The sequence below is a fragment of the Pseudophryne corroboree genome, chromosome 3 (assembly GCF_028390025.1).
Source record: "Pseudophryne corroboree isolate aPseCor3 chromosome 3, aPseCor3.hap2, whole genome shotgun sequence".
Lineage (NCBI taxonomy): Eukaryota > Metazoa > Chordata > Amphibia > Anura > Myobatrachidae > Pseudophryne > Pseudophryne corroboree.
The window spans coordinates 369,300,582-369,320,772 of NC_086446.1; positions in this window are offsets into that span (position 1 = coordinate 369,300,582).

Genomic DNA, 20,191 nt, shown 5'->3' on the forward strand with positions numbered 1-20,191 from the left:
GGGCATATACCTGGCACTGTGGGGGAATATCTGGCACTGGGGGCATATACCTGGCACTGTGGGGCAATATCTGGCACTGGGGGGAGCAGGCACTGAGGGGGCATATGTGGCACTGTGGGGGAATATCTGGCACTGGGGGCATATACCTGGCATTGTGGGGGAATATCTGGCACTGGGGGGAGCAGGCACTGAGGGGGCATATGTGGCACTGTGGGGGAATATCTGGCACTGGGGGCATATACCTGGCACTGTGGGGGAATATTTGGCACTGGGGGGAGCAGGCACTGAGGGGGCATATGTGGCACTGTGGGGGAATATCTGGCACTGGGGGCATATACCTGGCACTGTGGGGGAATATCTGGCACTGAGGGCATATACCTGGCACTGTGGGGGAATATCTGGCACTGGGGGGAGCAGGCACTGAGGGGGCATATGTGGCACTGTGGGGGAATATCTGGCACTGGGGGCATATGTGTCACTGTGGGGGAATATCTGGCACTGGGGGAGCAGGCACTGAGGGGGCATATGTGGCACTGTGGGGGAATATCTGGCACTGGGGGCATATACCTGGCACTGTGGGGGAATATCTGGCACTGGGGGCATATACCTGGCACTGTGGGGGAATATCTGGCACTGAGGGGGCATATGTGGCACTGTGGGGGAATATCTGGCACTGGGGGCATATGTGGCACTGGGGGGGTATATTTGGCACTGGGGGCATGTACCTGGCACTGTGGGTGAATATCTGGGACTTGGGGCATATACCTGGCACTGTGGGGGAATATCTGGCACTGGGGGTATATGTGGCACTGGGGGCATGTACCTGGCACTGTGGGGGAATATCTGGCACTGGGGGTATATGTGGCACTGGGGGGGGGGGGGTATATTTGGCACTGGGGGCATGTACCTGGCACTGTGGGGGAATATCTGGCACTGGGGGCATATGTGGCACTGGGAGCATGGCCCTAGCAACAAGCACTACCCCCTAGCAACGAGCATGACACCCGGTGCATGAAACCCCTGGCAACGAGCATGACACCCTGAGCATGAAAATCCCTGGCACCGTGCATGGAACCAAGAGCATGAAACCCCTGGCAACGAGCAGGTAATTTAAAAGTAATTAGAAGCCTTACTGTAGAACTTAATGTGTAATGGGAATTACGGTGTGTGGAATAATGTATCACGGACATTGCAGTGTGTGTCATAATGTGTCAGGCATTACGGTGTGTTGTATACTATATCACGGGCATTGTGGTATGTGGTATAATGTCTCGGGATCATTGCGGTGTGTGTGTCATACTGTGTCACAGACATTGTATGTGCTATAATGTATCAGGGGCATTGCAGTGGGTAGCATAATGTATAACGGGCATTGCGATTCCTGTCATAATGTGTCACAGGCATTACGGTGTGTGGCATAATGTGTCGGGGGCATTACAGTGTGTGCATATTGTGTCATGTGCATTATTGTGTGTGGCATAATGTCTGAGGGCCTTTGCAGTATGTGGCATAATGTATACTGGGCATTACTATAAGGAGGAAAAATGACAAATAATGTAAGGGGCATGAATCAGGATTATTTTTCTTTCCTGTGGTGGCCAACGTCTGGGCGTGCAGGTTGCAAAACTGGGGTATAAGGTAGTCTTTTCCTGCAATGCCACGCCCCTTTATGGTAAGTCACGCCCATTTAAATGAAGCCACGCCCCCTTTTGGCGCATGTTTGCCCCTTTACTAGTGCCAATTATGGGGGGGGGGGGGGGGGCGCCAAAGAATTTTTTGGCTTGGGGGAGAAAAATTTCTAGTTACGCCACTGCCTGTCATCCACCCCTGGTGACGTGGTTCCTCCCCTGGTGACGTCAGAGGTCCTTTCTCCAACTTTGTTTTAGCCATAAACCAACGTATACAGTGTGTACTTCTCTCTCTCTCTCTCTCTCTCTCTCTCTCTATATATATATTAATTAATATGTTAAAACAATGTACGGACAAACATACATCACATTAAAAGCAATCAAAAAATAATTGAAAAATAAATTGCTATTGGTTGTTCTATCATCATTTCATGCTCCCTAGGACCTGTGATTTGGTCAACACTCAGAGCCGGCCCTAACCAATATGATGCCCTAGGCAAGATTTTGGCTGGTGCCCCCTAGCACCACCGCTGGTTCCGCCTCTGACCTTGCACCTCTTTCCCAGCACCATCACCCCTCACCCATAGCAGTCATTATTTTGGTGTTTGTACCCCCTATATTTTAAATAGGAACAGTTTGCACATTTGGCGCACAGCCCAAAAAGGGGTGTGTTTTTGCTAGCAAGGGGCATGGCCACACAATAGTAACCCCATTTCCAATTACGCCACACAGTACTGCAACTTTATTCACATCTCATCATGCGATAGTGTCCATAATTCATATTACATCCCACAGTAGTATTACTTTACCTTATAAACATTACTCCTCACAGTAGAGCCCCTTATTCACATTACATCACACTGAATTGCTCCTTATTCACATTACACCACACCCTATTGCTCTTTACTCACATTAGACGACACAGTAGTGCCCTTTCTATGCGCAACACCACATAGTAGAGCACCTTATACACATAATGCCACACATTAGTAATGCATTTATACACATAATTCCACACAGTAATGCCCCTTACACATTATTAATGTCCTTATAAACATAATGCACCTTACACATTATGACAACCTTTATAAATGCCCTTTTACACATAATGTCCCTTACATATATGCCGCACATTATTAATGCCCTTATACACATAATGGCACACATAGTGCCCCCTACACATTTGCTGCACATTATTAGTGCCCATATACACATAATGACACACATACAGTAGTACCCTGTTACACATATGCTGCACATTATTAATGCCCTTATACACTTAATGGCACACATAGTGCCCCTTACACATATGTTGCACATTATTAATGCATTTTTACATGACACACATAATGCTCCTAACACATATTCTGAACACTACTGCACAACCAACCCACTCACATGCACACAGCACTCACACTGCCACTAACACTGTGACCTCTTCCTCTGCTTGGACACAGATGTGTCCTCATAAATCTTGCCTCAATGCTAACGTCGGGTACCTTTTTTTTAATGAAAATGCATCTTATTTGCATTGCTATGTGGCTAGGATGCACAAGCAGATTCTGCTGATTAAAATGATATGCAGCATGCCCATAGGTGTGCGCAGGGGGGGGTGCCTGGTGCGCACAGGCACCCCCTAATGTCTGGCATCCTGATTTCAAATGCCTGATGCAGCGATAGCCGAGCAGGTTGATTATTGTCCCCTCTACGCTGCATCCTGTCAGGACTGCATCACTGACCGGACACCTGGGTTAATCAAGGGTGCCACTGCCACCGGCTTTCAAATTCCCGGCTCCACCTCAATGTATAAAAACAGCGTGATGTGACGTGATTATGTCATGCTGCCCACACGCCCACCCGTCACACGCCCACATCTCTCCTTCTATGCTATGCCAACGCCAGCCACTGATGAGGAGCAGCATGCAGCCAGCGTTCCCCTTAGGAAGACAAATTCAATACTGGCAGACGGCCGGCAGCAGCATTGACACGTCACTCGTTTTTCCAGCAGCAGCAGCAGTAACTAGTCTGCGACTGTCAGTGTCAGTGAGTGACTGACTTGTAAATAAGTTGCTGCAGCTTGCAGGGGAAAGAGAGGGGGAGCCAGACCAGGCTGAGGAGGAGCAGTGTAATTGCAGTGAGTGCCATCAGGGGTGTTTGTATGATGCACACCACAACATCTGACAATGTATCTGCATTATTAGGATTGGTACAAAGGTGGATATTTTATATGCGTTGACCATCAATAGATGGTGCTAGACACGCCCAAAAGGCGGTGCTAGACACACTCCTCCGATGGTGCACCCCCTAATAAAATGTGCTGCGCACGCCAGTGAGCATGCCTATATATTGTGAGACTGTGGCTGTATCTGCATATGAAATGCTACACACAGAATATAGGCATGCCGCATATCATTTTAATCAGCAGAAGCTGCTGATGCCCCAAGGCATATCAAATGCCCTAGGCAATTGCCTAGTTTGCCTATACCTATGGACGGCTCTGTCAACACTAATGCTCAAAAAAGGTAGTGTTTATTAGTAAAGATGTGCGGCTGGCACTTTTCGTGTTTTGATTTTGGTTCTAATTCCACTTTCGTGTTTTGGTTTTGGCTTGGTTTTGCCAAAACCACCCTTTCGTGTTTTGGTTTTGGTTTTGGATCTGGATGATTTTTTTGAAAAAAAAACAAAAACATAAAAACAGCTAAAGTCACAGAATTTGGGGGTAATTTTGCTCCTACGGTATTATTAACCTCAATAACATTAATTTCTCTAACGTCCTAAGTGGATGCTGGGGACTCCGTAAGGACCATGGGGGATAGCGGCTCCGCAGGAGACTGGGCACATCTAAAGAAAGCTTTAGGACTATCTGGTGTGCACTGGCTCCTCCCCCTATGACCCTCCTCCAAGCCTCAGTTAGATCTCTGTGCCCGAACGAGAAGGGTGCACACTAGGGGCTCTCCTGAGCTTCTTAGTGAAAGTTTTAGTTTAGGTTTTTTATTTTCAGTGAGACCTGCTGGCAACAGGCTCACTGCATCGAGGGACTAAGGGGAGAAGAAGCGAACTCACCTGCGTGCAGAGTGGATTGGGCTTCTTAGGCTACTGGACATTAGCTCCAGAGGGACGATCACAGGCCCAGCTTGGATGGGTCCCAGAGCCGCGCCGCCGGCCCCCTTACAGAGCCAGAAGGCAGAAGAGGTCCGGAAAATCGGCGGCAGAAGACGTCCTGTCTTCAACAAGGTAGCGCACAGCACTGCAGCTGTGCGCCATTGCTCTCAGCACACTTCACACTCCGGTCACTGAGGGTGCAGGGCGCTGGGGGGGGGGCGCCCTGAGACGCAATAAAAAACACCTTGGATGGCAAAAAATGCATCACATATAGCTCCTGGGCTATATGGATGCATTTAACCCCTGCCAGAATATACAGAAAAACGGGAAGATAAGGCCGCCGATAAGGGGGCGGAGCCTATCTCCTCAGCACACTGGCGCCATTTTCCCTCACAGCTCCGTTGGAGGGAAGCTCCCTGGCTCTCCCCTGCAGTCACTACACTACAGAAAGGGTTAAAAAAGAGAGGGGGGCACTAATTAGGCGCAGTATTAACTATACAGCAGCTATAAGGGGAAAAACACTTATATAAGGTTATCCCTGTATATATATAGCGCTCTGGTGTGTGCTGGCAAACTCTCCCTCTGTCTCCCCAAAGGGCTAGTGAGGTCCTGTCCTCTATCAGAGCATTCCCTGTGTGTGTGCTGTATGTCGGTACTTTTGTGTCGACATGTATGAGGAGAAAAATGATGTGGAGACGGAGCAGATTGCCTGTAATAGTGATGTCACCCCCTAGGGGGTCGACACCTGAGTGGATGAACTGTTGGAAGAAATTACGTGACAGTGTCAGCTCTGTATAAAAGACAGTGGTTGACATGAGACAGCCGGCTACTCAGCTTGTGCCTGTCCAGACGTCTCATAGGCCGTCAGGGGCTATAAAGCGCCCGTTACCTCAGATGGCAGATATAGACGCCGACACGGATACTGACTCCAGTGTCGACGGTGAAGAGACAAATGTGACTTCCAGTAGGGCCACACGTTACATGATTGAGGCAATGAAAAATGTTTTACACATTTCTGATAATACGAGTACCACCAAAAAGGGGTATTATGGATGGTCCACGGCACCCCGGGTCTTTACCAAGGTAATGGCCGAAATGATGATATTCCTTCGAAGGAAGGGAATTTTAGTTATCCCTTACTTGGACAATTCCCTGATAAGGGTAAGATCCAGGGAACAGTTGGAGGTCGGTGTAGCACTATCTCAGGTAGTGTTGCGGCAGCACGATTGGATTCTCAATATTCCAAAATCGCAGCTGGTTCCGACGACTTGTCTTCTGTTCCTAGGGATGATCCTGGACACAGTCCAGAAAAAGGTGTTTCTCCCGGAGGAGAAAGCCAGGGAGTTATCCGAGCTAGTCAGGAACCTCCTAAAACCGAGCCAAGTCTCAGTGCATCAATGCACAAGGGTTCTGGGTAAAATGGTGGTTTCCTACGAAGCAATCCCATTCGGCAGATTCCACGCAAGAACTTTCCAGTGGGACCTGCTGGACAAATGGTCCGGGTCGCATCTTCAGATGCATCAGCGGATAACCCTGTCACCAAGGACAAGGGTGTCCCTCCTGTGGTGGTTGCAGAGTGCTCATCTTCTAGAGGGCCGCAGATTCGGCATTCAGGACTGGGTCCTGGTGACCACGGATGCCAGCCTGCGAGGCTGGGGAGCAGTCACACAGGGAAGGAATATCCAGGGCTTAGGGTCAAGCCTGGAGACATCACTTCACATAAATATCCTGAAGCTAAGGGACATTTACAATGCTCTAAGCTTAGCAAGACCTCTGCTTCAAGGTCAGCCGGTGTTGATCCAGTCGGACAACATCACGGCAGTCACCCACGTAAACAGACAGGGTGGCACAAGAAGCAGGAGGGCAATGGCAGAAGCTGCAAGGATTCTTCGCTGGGCGGAAAATCATGTAATAGCACTGTCGGCAGTATTCATTCCGGGAGTGGACAACTGGGAAGCAGACTTCCTCAGCACGACCTCCACCCGGGAGAGTGGGGACTTCACCCAGAAGTCTTCCACATGATTATAAATGGGAAAAACTCGACAGGTATTGCGCCAGGTCCAGGGACCCTCAGGCAATAGCTGTAGACGCTCTGGTAACACCGTGGGTGTACCAGTCAGGGTATATGTTCCCTCCTCTGCCTCTCATACCCAAGGTACTGAGATTGATAAGATGGAGAGGAGTAAGCACTATATTCGTGGCTCCGGATTGGCCAAGAAGGACTTGGTAACCGGAACTTCAAGAGATGCTCACGGAGGATCCGTGGCCTCTACCTCTAAGAAGGGACCTGCTCCAGCAAGGACCCTGTCTGTTCCAAGACTTACCGCGGCTGCGTTTGACGGCATGGCGGTTGAACGCCGGATCCTGAAGGAAAAAAGGCATTCCGGATGAAGTCATCCCTATCCTGATCAAAGCCAGGAAGGATGTAACCGCAAATACATTATCACCGCAATTGGCGAAAATATGTTGCGTGGTGCGAGGCCAGTAAGGCCCGACGGAGGAAATTCAACTGGGTCGATTCCTACATTTCCTGCAAACAGGAGTGTCTATGGGCCTGAAATTAGGGTCCATTAAGGTTCAAATTTCGGCCCTGTCAATTTTCTTCCAAAAAGAACTAGCTTCAGTCCCTGAAGTTCAGACGTTTGTAAAAGGGGTTCTGCATATACAGCCTCCTTTTGTGCCTCCAGTGGCACTTTGGGATCTCAATGTAGTTTTGGGTTCCAAAAGTCACATTGGTTTGAACCACTTAAATCTGTGGAGTTAAAATATCTCACATGGAAAGTGGTCATGCTGTTGGCCCTGGCCTGGGCCAGGCGTGTGTCAGAATTGGCGGCTTTATCCTAAAAAAGCCCTTATCTGATTTTCCATTCGGACAGGGCGGAATTGAGGACTCGTCCTAAGTTTCTCCCTAAGGTGGTTTCAGCGTTTCACCTGAACCAACCTATTTGTGGTGCCTGCGGCTACTAGGGACTTGGAGGACTCCAAGTTGCTAGACGTTGTCAGGGCCCTGAAAATATATGTTTCCAGGACGGCTGGAGTCAGGAAATCTGACTCGCTGTTTATCCTGTATGCACCCAACAAGCTGGGTGCTCCTGCTTCTAAGCAGACTATTGCTCGTTGGATTTGTAGTACAATTCAGCTTGCACATTCTGTGGCAGGCCTGCCACAGCCAAAAATCTGTAAATGCCCACTCCACAAGGAAGGTGGGCTCATCTTGGGCGGCTGCCCGAGGGGTCTCGGCTTTACAACTTTGCCGAGCAGCTACTTGGTCAGGAGCAAATACGTTTGTAAAATTCTACAAAATTGATATCCTGGCTGAGGAGGACCTGGAGTTCTCTCATTTGGTGCTGCAGAGTCATCCGCACTCTCCCGCCCGTTTGGGAGCTTTGGTATAATCCCCATGGTCCTTACGGAGTCCCCAGCATCCACTTAGGACGTTAGAGAAAATAAGAATTTACTTACCGATAATTCTATTTCTCATAGTCCGTAGTGGATGCTGGGCGCCCATCCCAAGTGCGGATTGTCTGCAATACTGGTACATAGTTATTGTTACCAAAAAATCGGGTTATTGCTGTAGTGAGCCATCTTTTCTAGAGGCTCCTCTGTTACATGCTGTTAACTGGGTTCAGATCACAAGTTGTACGGTGTGATTGGTGTGGCTGGTATGAGTCTTACCCGGGATTCAAAATCCTTCCTTATTGTGTACGCTCGTCCGGGCACAGTATCCTAACTGAGGCTTGGAGGAGGGTCATAGGGGGAGGAGCCAGTGCACACCAGATAGTCCTAAAGCTTTCTTTAGATGTGCCCAGTCTCCTGCGGAGCCGCTATCCCCCATGGTCCTTACGGAGTCCCCAGCATCCACTACGGACTATGAGAAATAGAATTATCGGTAAGTAAATTCTTATTTTTTCCACTCATTTCCAGTCTATTCTGAACCCTGAACACCTCACAATATTGTTTTTAGGCCTAAAAGTTGCACCGAAGTGGTTGTATGACCAAGCTAAGCGACACAAGTGTGCGGCACAAACACCTGGCCCATCTAGAAGTGGCACTGCAGTTGCAGACAATATTGCACTATTCAAAAACTAGTCCCCAAACAGCACATGATGCAAAGATGTAGAAGAGGTGCAATGAGGTAGCTGTATGACTAAGCCAAGCAACACAAACAACTGGCCCATTTAGGAGTGGCACTGCAGTGGCAGACTGGAGGGCAGATATCAAAAAAAGGCCCCAAACAGTACATGATGCAAAGAAGAAAAAAAAGGTGCACCGAGGTTGCTGTATGACTAAGCTAAGCGACACAACCACCTGGCCCATCTATTAGTATCACGCAGTGGCTGAATGTCGAGAGTGGGCCGAAATTGTTTGGTCCACTGACAGCATCTCCAGCATGCCCCTGTCATTTTTAAAAAATTCTGCAATTGGTGGACTTATACGGCAGTATCCCAGGACTAATACAGCAGTACCCCTGGACTCAGGGGTACTGCCATCCTGTCTTATACGGCAGTGTCAGACAGGATGGCACTTTTCAAAAACTAGGCCCCAAACAGCACCTCATGCAAAGATGTCGAAGAGGCACAATGAGGTAGCTGTATGACTAAGCCAAGCGACACAAACAATTCCCACTGGTATTATACGTCCAAATCACTGGAATTATACGTCCAAATCACTGGAATTATACGTCCAAATCACTGGAATTAAATGGCAAAATGACTGGAATTATACTGCAAAATCACTGGAATTATACGTCCAAATCACTGGAATTATACATCCACATCACTGGAATTATGTGTCCAAATCACTGGAATTATACGTCCAAATCGCTGCAATTAAATAGCAAAATCACTGGAATTATACATCCAAATCACTGAAATTATACGGCAAAATCACTGGAATTAAATGGCAGTACCACTGGACATATACGGAAGTGTCAGACAGGATGGCACTTTAAAAAAATAGTCCCCAAACAGCACATCATGCCAAGAAGTAAAAGAGGGTAATGAGGTAGCTGTATGACGAAGCTAAGCGACACAAGTGTGCGGCACAAACACCTGACCCATCTAGGGTTGGCACTGCAGTCCCACTGCACTAATGGTGGATACCGGACGCACGTCTAACACAAGCATAGTTGTTATGGCCTCAGTAATCGGCTTTGCAACAGGGTATATATATATATATATATATATACGGCAGTATCACCGGACTGGATTTATACGCCAGTACCACTGTAATTATACGTCAGGATCACTGGATTTATACGGCAGGATCACTGGATTTATACGGCAGGATCACTGGATTTATACGCCAGTACCACTGTAATTATACGGCAGGATCACTGGACTTATACGGCAGGATCACTGGATTTATACGGCAGGATCACTGGAATTATACGCCAGTACCACTGGAATTATACAGCAGGATTACTGGAATTATACGGCAGGATCACTGGAATTAAATGGCAAAATCACTGGAATTATACATCCAAATCACTGGAATTAAATGGCAAAATCATTGGAATTATACGGCCAAATCACTGGAATTATACGTCCAAATTACTGGAATTAAATGGCAAAATCACTGGAATTATACTACAAAATCACTAATAATACTGCAAAATCACTGGAATTATACATCCAAATCACTGGAATTATAAATACAAATCACTGGAATTATACATCCAAATCACTGTAACAATACTGCAAAATCACTGGAATTATACGTCCAAATCACTGCAATTATAAATCCAGATCACTGGAATTATACGTCCAAATCACTGGAATTATACATCAAAATCACTGGAATTATACATCAAAATCACTGGAATTATAAATACAAATCACTGGAATTATACATCCAAATCACTGTAATAATACTGCAAAATCACTGGAATTATACGTCCAAATCACTGCAATTATAAATCCAAATCACTGGAATTATACGTCCAAATCACTGGAATTATACATCAAAATCACTGGAATTATACATCAAAATCACTGGAATTATACTGCATAATCACTGGAATTATACGTCCAAATCACTGGAATTAAATGGTAAAATCACTGGAATTATACGTCCAAATCACTGGAATTAATTGGCGAAATGGAGGTTGAGGGCTTCCATCGTCTTGTGTAGCTGAACCACTAGTCATGAACATAGGCCAGGGCCTTAGCCGTTCCTTGCCATTCCGTGTCGTAAATGGCATATTGGCAAGTTTACGTTTCTCCTCAGACCATTTAAATTCATTTTTTTGGGTCCTTTTACTGAACTTTGGCTTTTTTGATTTTACATTCCCTCTACTATCACATTGAGCATCGGCCTTGGCAGACGACGTTGATGACATTTCGTTGTCTATGTCATGGCTAGTGGCAGCAGCTTCAGCACTAGGAGGAAGTGGTTCTTGATCTTTCCCTATTTTATCCTCCAAATTTTTGTTCTCCATTATTTTTCTGGAGTTATATAACACAATATGCGGCACAGGAGAGCGTACCCCTACACCTCACAGGGCAAACCCTGTAAAAATTATTTGGATTAAATATTAATAACCCCTTTATTTGGAGTAAATAATATACAGCACAGGTCAGCATCACTGAATTTATATGGCAACACCAATGGACTGGATTTATACGGAATTATATGGATTTATATGGAATTATACGGCAGGATAACTGGAATTATACGGCAGTATCATGGGATTTATATGGCAATATCACTGGAATTATACGCCAGTATCCCGAGAATTATACGGCAATATCACTGTAATTATACTACATTATCACGGGAATTATACAGCAATATCACTGGAATTATACGGCAATATCACTAGTATTATAAGCCAGTAACACTGGATATATTGCAGCAGAGGACACCACCACTGTGACTGGTCACTGGACTGATGCTGCACAAGAGAGACACTACCCCTGTTCTGATGCAAGACAACACAGCAAAACTGCAAGGGACTTATAAAGCAGCCAGCAGCACTGGGGACATATAGCAGCAGAGGACACCAACACTGTGACTGGTTGGACTGATGCAGCATAAGACACTGACTACACTGGACTGAGCAGCACAAGACAGCACTAGAATCGCCACCCCACTTTCCCGCCCCCACACAGACACTGAGGACGGAGACACGTCCTCTCACTACACTCTCCGAGACTGGAGTGAAAATGGCCGCAACGTGTGGCTCCTTATATGGAATCCAAATCCCGCGAGAATCCAACAGCAGGATGATGACGTTTTGCCTCATTCTGGTTTCCGAGTCAGGCGGGAAAACCCGAGCCTGACTCGGAACCGGACTCGAATGGTAAAGTTCGGTAGGGTTCGGTACTCAGAGAACCGTACCCGCTCATCCCTATTTATTAGAAGTAAGCTAGTAATTTCACAATTAGAGCAGAACAATAGATATTCAACTCGCTGATATCCTCCTACAGGAGACACAGAAGAAATTTCTTACTATAAGAAAGCTTGCATCCCAAAATTTTCATTATGCCCCCTAGGGGTCAGGGAATCAAGTCGTAGGATCCATTTAGCCTCCCCCTGTAACAATTTGATAGATCTGTCCCCAGTCCCTAGATAGGGGGGGGGGGGGGGGGGGCACATGCTCTAAAATCCGATATCTATAAGAGAGTTTGTGTTTGACATCAGTGAAGTGACGCGCCACTGGTTGGATACTACATCCACAGTAGCGCACGCAGGGGGGGTTTCTGGTTACCCAGAACCCCCCCCCCTGATGGGCCAAATAGTTGTTGTTTTTAGAGACAGAGACAGCTTTGTCTCCGTCTCAACACAAACCGCGATCGCAATCACAGCTACTGCTGCTACTGCAGGGAGTTCTCATCCACTGAGCTCCCTACAAATGGGACTGTGAGCTCCATCGGCTTCATAAAGTATCGTGGCCACCAGTATGTATGTTTGTATTGTATGATATTTATAGTATGTATGCAGAATGTTAAGTGTGTGTGTGTGTGTGTGTGTGTGTGTGTGTGTGTGTGTGTGTGTGTGTGTGTGTGTGTGATATATACAGTGGCAAAAAAAAGCATTATATATACACATATATATTTAAATGATACAGTGGTATATATACACACATACTGTGTATATATATATATATATATAGAGAGAGAGAGAGAGAGAGACATGCATGCATACGTGTGTGTGTGTGTGTGTGTGTGTGTGTGTGTGTGTGTATGTGTGTATATATATATATATATATATATATATATATATATATACACACACACACATACACACGTACACCATACCTCCCAACTGGCCCGATTTTCGCGGGACAGTACAGTTTTTTGCTTAGCAGAGCAGCGGTGAATAGACGCTGTGCACATGCGCACAGCGTCTATTCAGTGGAGTCAGAGGGAAAGGGAGCATGCCAGCGGCTCACAGAGCGCTGGGCATGCCCCCTCAGTGCCGAAAAACGGGGGCGTGACCCGCGATCGCGGGTCCTCCCGCGAAGCCACACCCCCTTTTCGTAGGCCACATCCCCCTTTTCGGGAGCACGCGCGGACTCCACAGGAAAAGAAAGTTGGGAGGTATGCGTACACACATACATATGGAAACCCCTCCCAATAAATCCTGCGTTTGCCTCTGATCCAGTATTAATGGCTGCCCGTATGGCCGTGCGGTGTTGTGCAATCCTTTCACAAAAGGTGACCTTGCTTACATAGATTTTAGAGCACGGGCAAGTTATCACATATACCACAAAATGACTGGTGCATGTGAGCCGATATCATATATTGTATTTCACTCCTGTGTAGGGATGATGGAAGGTGTGTCCTGTTTGTAAGAAACTGCAGGTTGTACAGTTAGGGCATTTGAAACAACCGTTTTTGGGTTTACTAAGAAATGTACTACTTTGTTTCTTCCCTAATTGTGATACATCATTCCATACTAACTAATCTTTGAGTTTTTTTTCCCCTTCGATAGCACGTCATTGTCAGGTCCGGGTGTTTTTGTGAATCCGTTAACCCGGGACCAACCACAGGTGTAGGTGCTGGGGTATGAAGAAAGCAGGGAGGACGAAGAAAGTTCCGTTTCATATATTTATTGAAAATAACAATTCAGTAAAGTGGTAAATGGCAAGTTATTAATCACCATAGTATACTGACGTATTGCATGAATAATAGAAATAATATGCAGGATATATCTTAAAGAAAAAATAAAAGAAATGTAGCAGATGATATAAGTGATGAACGGGTTAAATGCAGAGCAGAACAAACGAACAGCTGAAGTTAGTGGAATCCTCCAAACTCTGTATGGTTGAAAGCAGGCAGACAGGGTTTCCTCATGCAAGACTCTGGGAATCCAATTGTTACCAGTAGGTGCGTGATTAACTGACAGCACAGCGGGGAGCCGGTGGATCTTTAGCAGTGAAGGCTGCAGACGGGCCTCTGGGAACGGAGGCGATATCTGGACCACGGGAATCACACAGGAATGCACGGCGAGAGCTCAGAGCTAGAGCACAGCGTTGATACAACAAAGCACTGGCCCAGAGTAACATAATCCCAGCCTACTTAAAGGCAGCACAAGCACGGGATTGGCTTACACCTGCCCACAGGTGTTTTCACAAGTGCTCTGTATTACCTATTTGGTCTCCAACATGGCTACCTCCTATACAGCAGACACACCGCAGTGCCTTAGGCCATTTGGTCCCCGCACTCACAGTTCCCAGACTCTGCATTACCTGTGCCACTGATCACGCCGCGTCCCCACACGGGCGCACAGCACCGCGAGCAACCGCACTGGCAACGGATGAACCCCAGAACCCGCAAAGGTGAGAGACCGGTTCGTGACAGTCATGAGGGACTTGTTGTGTAATGCTTCTAGTTCTCATAGGCCAAAGAGACTTCGCTTTATTGTTGGTATAAGTGCTCATGTGTGTATGTTTACTAACTCACACATGACACAGTGAGTAGGGTACATATCAACCTGCATACCCTACTCACTATATACATATTATATCATCCTGCATACCATACTCACCATATACATATTATATCATCCTGTTTACCCTATTCACTATATACATATTATATCATCATGTGTACCCTACTCACTATATACATATTATATCATCCTGTGTACTCTACTCACTATATACATATTATATCATCCTGCATACCCTACTCACTATATACATATTATATCATCCTGCATACCATACTCACCATATACATATTATATCATCCAGTGTACCCTATTCACTATATACATATTATATCATCCTGTGTACCCTACTCACTATATACATATTATATCATCCTGTGTACTCTACTCACTATATACATATTATATCATCCTGCATACCATACTCACTATATACATATTATATCATCCTGCATACCATACTCACCGTATACATATTATATCATCCTGTGTACCCTATTCACTATATACATATTATATCATCCTGTGTACCCTACTCACTATATACATATTATATCATCCTGCATACCATACTCACTATATACATATTATATCATCCTGCATACCATACTCACCGTATACATATTATATCATCCTGTGTACCCTATTCACTATATACATATTATATCATCCTGTGTACCCTACTCACTATATACATATTATATCATCCTGCATACCCTACTCACTATATACATATTATATCATCCTGCATACCATACTCACCATATACATATTATATCATCCTGTGTACCCTATTCACTATATACATATTATATCATCCTGTGTACCCTACTCACTATATACATATTATATCATCCTGTGTACTCTACTCACTATATACATATTATATCATCCTGCATACCCTACTCACTATATACATATTATATCATCCTGCATACCCTACTCACTATATACATATTATATCATCCTGTGTACCCTACTCACTATATACATATTAGGGATGCGTTCAGCATCCCGGTTGTCGGGATGCCGGTGGTCATGTGACCAATGCTGGAATTCCGACACTTCTCAGGAGACCAGTGCCGGATCACCGACAGCCAGGATGCCAAAGGTGAGTATCGGTGTTCACGATTAGTGTTAGGCCTGGGGGGGAGGGTTAGAGTTAGGCACTAGGGGGGGTGGTTAGCCCTAGCTGCCACCCCTGAGGGTTAGCCATAGCTGCCAACCCCCGAGGGTTAGGGGACAGGGGGAGTTGAAATACTTATCCCCTCCGATGTCGGGATCTTCAGTGTTGGGATGCCGCTGTCGGTCATGTGACCACTGGGATTTTATATGTATTCCACATATGATATCACCCTGCATACCCTACTCTCTATAATATCTATTATATCACTCTACGTATCATACTCACTATTTACCTATTATATAATTCTATGTACCCTACTCACTATATGCCTATTATAACACCCTCTATACCCTACATAACATAACAATCCCGCCCTGCTCACCATATACCTATTATATCACACTCTGTACCCGATAATGGGGGTCATTCCGACTCGTTCGCACGCAGCGGTTTGTCGCTGCGGTGCGAACGGGTCTGGAATGTGCATGCACGGCAGCCGCACTGCGCATGCACGTGGTTGCCCCGCGACAGAGGTTGCCGGGTTACGTCGAACAGCGAAGTAAGCGGTCGCAGAGGCGACCGCAAGAAGATTGACAGAAAGAAGGCGTTCCTGGGCGTCACCAGACAGTTGCCTGCCATTTTCGGGGAGTGGTGAAGAAAACGCAGGCGTGTCCATGAGAACGGAGGGTGGATGTCTGACGGCAAAGCCGGCCCCAGCATCGCTGAGATCGTCGCACAGGGTAAGTATGTCCAGGGCTAGTCTTGTTCTGCATGAATTTTTTTTAGCTTAGCAGGGGTGCACAAGCGATCGCAGCCCAGCTAAGCTAAAATACACTCCCCCATAGGCGTGCACTAGTTGATCGCAGCAGCAGCAAAAAGTTGCTGGCTGCGATCAACTCGGAATGACCACCATAGTTTGTTCCCTTTCCGTTGCAACACCTTGCCCTGCCCAGCCTGTAACCGCTGACACTGCCGTCTCCGCCAGCGCACACTTCCGCTCAGCCTTTTCTGTGCGCATTGCTGGGCGGCCACCACTACCCACAACTCCGCGGTGGCCGGCATTTAAATAACACTTCCCCCACTTGTGCCTGGGTGACCCCTGGTGAATAATAATAATACTACACAAGGAATGTGCAAAAGCAGAGCTGCTGACAGGAGCACACACAGGACACCAGGGGACAGAGGGTGTAATACAGCAATGTGCACCAGTGTTGACATGCATGCCCACAAATGCAAGGGGTGTCACTGGGCATGCAAAAGCAGGAACACGGGGCATGGAGGGGTCAGCCCAGGAAACAGGACACTTCACAGTTCACCTGCACAGACAGCATATAATCCATAGGTCACCATACCCTATGTAGTACCTGTAGCACCAAGTGAATTGGGGGAAGCCACTCCCCCATTAGCTCCCCTCCCTCACCTGAGTCACAGGGGCTGTCACCCGCTACAGGGCAGGCGTTCCCTCTCTAGCAGCCTGGAACCGCTCTGCCATTCCTCTGAGCTGGCCCTAACCAATTTGATACCCTAAGCAAGATTTTGTCTGGTGCCCCCTACACCGCCGCTAGTACTGCATTTAACCCAGCAATTCTCTCCCAGCACAGCAGTAACACCCATCACCCCTCACCTATAGCAATCCTCATCCAGCACCCCCATACAGAACCCCTCTCCCAGCACAGCACCCCTTACCCAGCAGCACAGATCCCAGGAGCAGCCAGCAACACCCATCACTCCTCACCCAGCCAGCACACGGCCCACCTCATAGCAGTTAGCCCAGCACCCCTCAATCATATATGCTGAGCTGATTTAGTCAAAAACTCACTCTTAAGAGCTGCCAGGCAGCCTGTGAAGCTGATTGCTGACGTACAATGTAAGAATGCAGTTGCCCTGCATCCACCCCTGCAGTTGGGGTATGGGTCATTAGGTCGACCACACTTAGGTCAACAGTCATTAAGTCGACCACTATTGGTCGACATGCACTAGGTCAACATGGTCAATAGGTCGGCATGTACTAGGTTGGCATGGAAAAAGGTTGACCTGAGTTTTTTGACTGTTTTTGGTGTAATTTTCTTTGTAAAGTGACCGGGAACCCCAATTAGTGCACCGTGTCCCCTCGCATGGCTGGCTTCTCTCACCATGCTTCGGGCAAGGTGCCTCGCTCCGCTACTGCTTCGCTCAGCACAGGTTACCATTCCCAATTGTAGTCCACGTTGATCGTAAAGTATGAAAAAGATCAAAACATGAAAAAATAAGATTTTAAACCTACTGGTAAATCTTTTTCTCCTAGTCCGTAGAGGATGCTGGGGACTCCGTAAGGACCATAGGGTATAGACGGGCTCCGCAGGAGACACGGGCACTCTAAGACTTTAGATGGGTGTGAACTGGCTCCTCCCTCTATGCCCCTCCTCCAGACCTCAGTTAAAGAACTGTGCCCAGAGGAGACGGACAGTACGAGGAAAAGATTTTTGTTAATCTAAGGGCGAGATACATACCAGCCCACACCATACACACCGTACAACCTGGTATATACCAAACCAGTTAACAGCATGAACAAAACAGCATCAGCCAGAGACTGATCTCAACTGTAACATAACCCTTATGTAAGCAACAACTATATACAAGCCTTGCAGAAATAGTCCGCACTGGGACGGGTGCCCAGCATCCTCTACGGACTAGTAGAAAAAGATTTACTGGTAGGTTTAAAATCTTATTTTCTCTTACGTCCTAGAGGATGCTGGGGACTCCGTAAGGACCATGGGGATTATACCAAAGCTCCAGACCGGGCGGGAGAGTGCGGATGACTCTGCAGCACCGATTCAGCAAACATGAGGTCCTCGTCAGCCAGGGTATCAAACTTGTAGAATTTTGCAAAAGTGTTTGAACCCGACCAAGTAGCTGCTCGGCAAAGCTGTAATGCCGAGACGCCTCGGGCAGCCGCCCAAGAAGAGCCTTTACCGAATTTGGTAACGGCAATCCAGCCGTAGAATGAGCCTGCTGAATCGTGTTACAGATCCAGCAAGCAATAGTCTGTTTAGAAGCAGGAGCGCCAACCTTGTTGGCTGCATACAGGACAAACAGTGCCTCTGTTTTCCTAACCCGAGCCGTCCTGGCTACATACATTTTTAAGGCCCTGACTACATCAAGGGACTTCAAAAACAGAAAGATAAATCCAAAGTGCGCAATTAATGTTACACTGGGCAGCCGTTACACAAAAAAAGGGAACACCACGTCCCTAAATAGACAACAGAAAAAAGATTTTGGATGTGTGCGTAGGCACCCTTGTAACAAAGATGAAAGATTAGCATAGAGAAATAATAGATAAAATCACAATTTTTATTGACACAGTATTGGCATAAAAACACACACAAAGTCACCAATAAATAAAGATATTGCACTAGTCCCAAAAGGATTTCTCACCCTCTATATAGATTTCACAAAAGGGTATCCATATCGTCCAAACGTTTGGACGATATGGATACCCTTTTGTGAATGCACTGCTGGATTCCCTACTCAGCCTTCTACAGATAAAAGCCTTTTGCGGTGGTGCCATCTAAACCACACTGGGAACTGATTGCTTTTTGCTGAGAAAGCCATCTGCCCACCGCAAATCTATATAGAGGGTGAGAAATCCTTTTGGGACTAGTGCAATATCTTTATTTATTGGTGACTTTGTGTGTGTTTTTATGCCAATACTGTGTCAGTAAAAATTGTAATTTTATCTATTATTTCTCTATGCTAATCTTTCATCTTTGTTACAAGGGCGCCTACGCACATATCCAAAATCTTTTTTCTGTACATCAAGGGACTTGGAATCCTCCAAGTCACCCGTAGCCACAGGCACCACAATAGGTTGGTTCATATGAAACGACGACACCACCTTAGGTAGAAATTGAGGACGAGTCCTCACCTCTGCTCGATCCTCATGGAAAATCAGATAGGGGCTCTTGTGAGACAAAGCCGCCAATTCGGACACCCTCCTCGCAGATGCCAAGGCAAACAACATGACCACTTTCCAAGTGAGAATTTTAAATTCAACCATTTGAAGAGGTTCAAACCAGTGTGATTTAAGGAACTGCAACACCACGTTAAGGTCCCACGGTGCCACTGGGGCCACAAAAGGAGGTTGGATGTGCAGCACTCCCTTTACAAAAGTCTGGACTTCTGGGAGAGAAGCCAATTCCTTCTGAAAGAATATAGATAAGGCCGAAATCTGCACCTTAATGGAGCCTAACTTAAGGCCCACATCCACTCCTGTCTGTAGAAAGTGGAGAAAACGACCCAGTTGAAAATCTTCCGTAGGAGCATTCTTGGCTTCACACCAAGATACATATTTCCTCCAGATACAGTGATAATGCTTCCCCGTTACCTCCTTCCTAGCTCTGATTAGAGTAGGGATGACTTCCCCCGGAATACCTTTCCTAGCTAGGAAATGCCGTCAAAC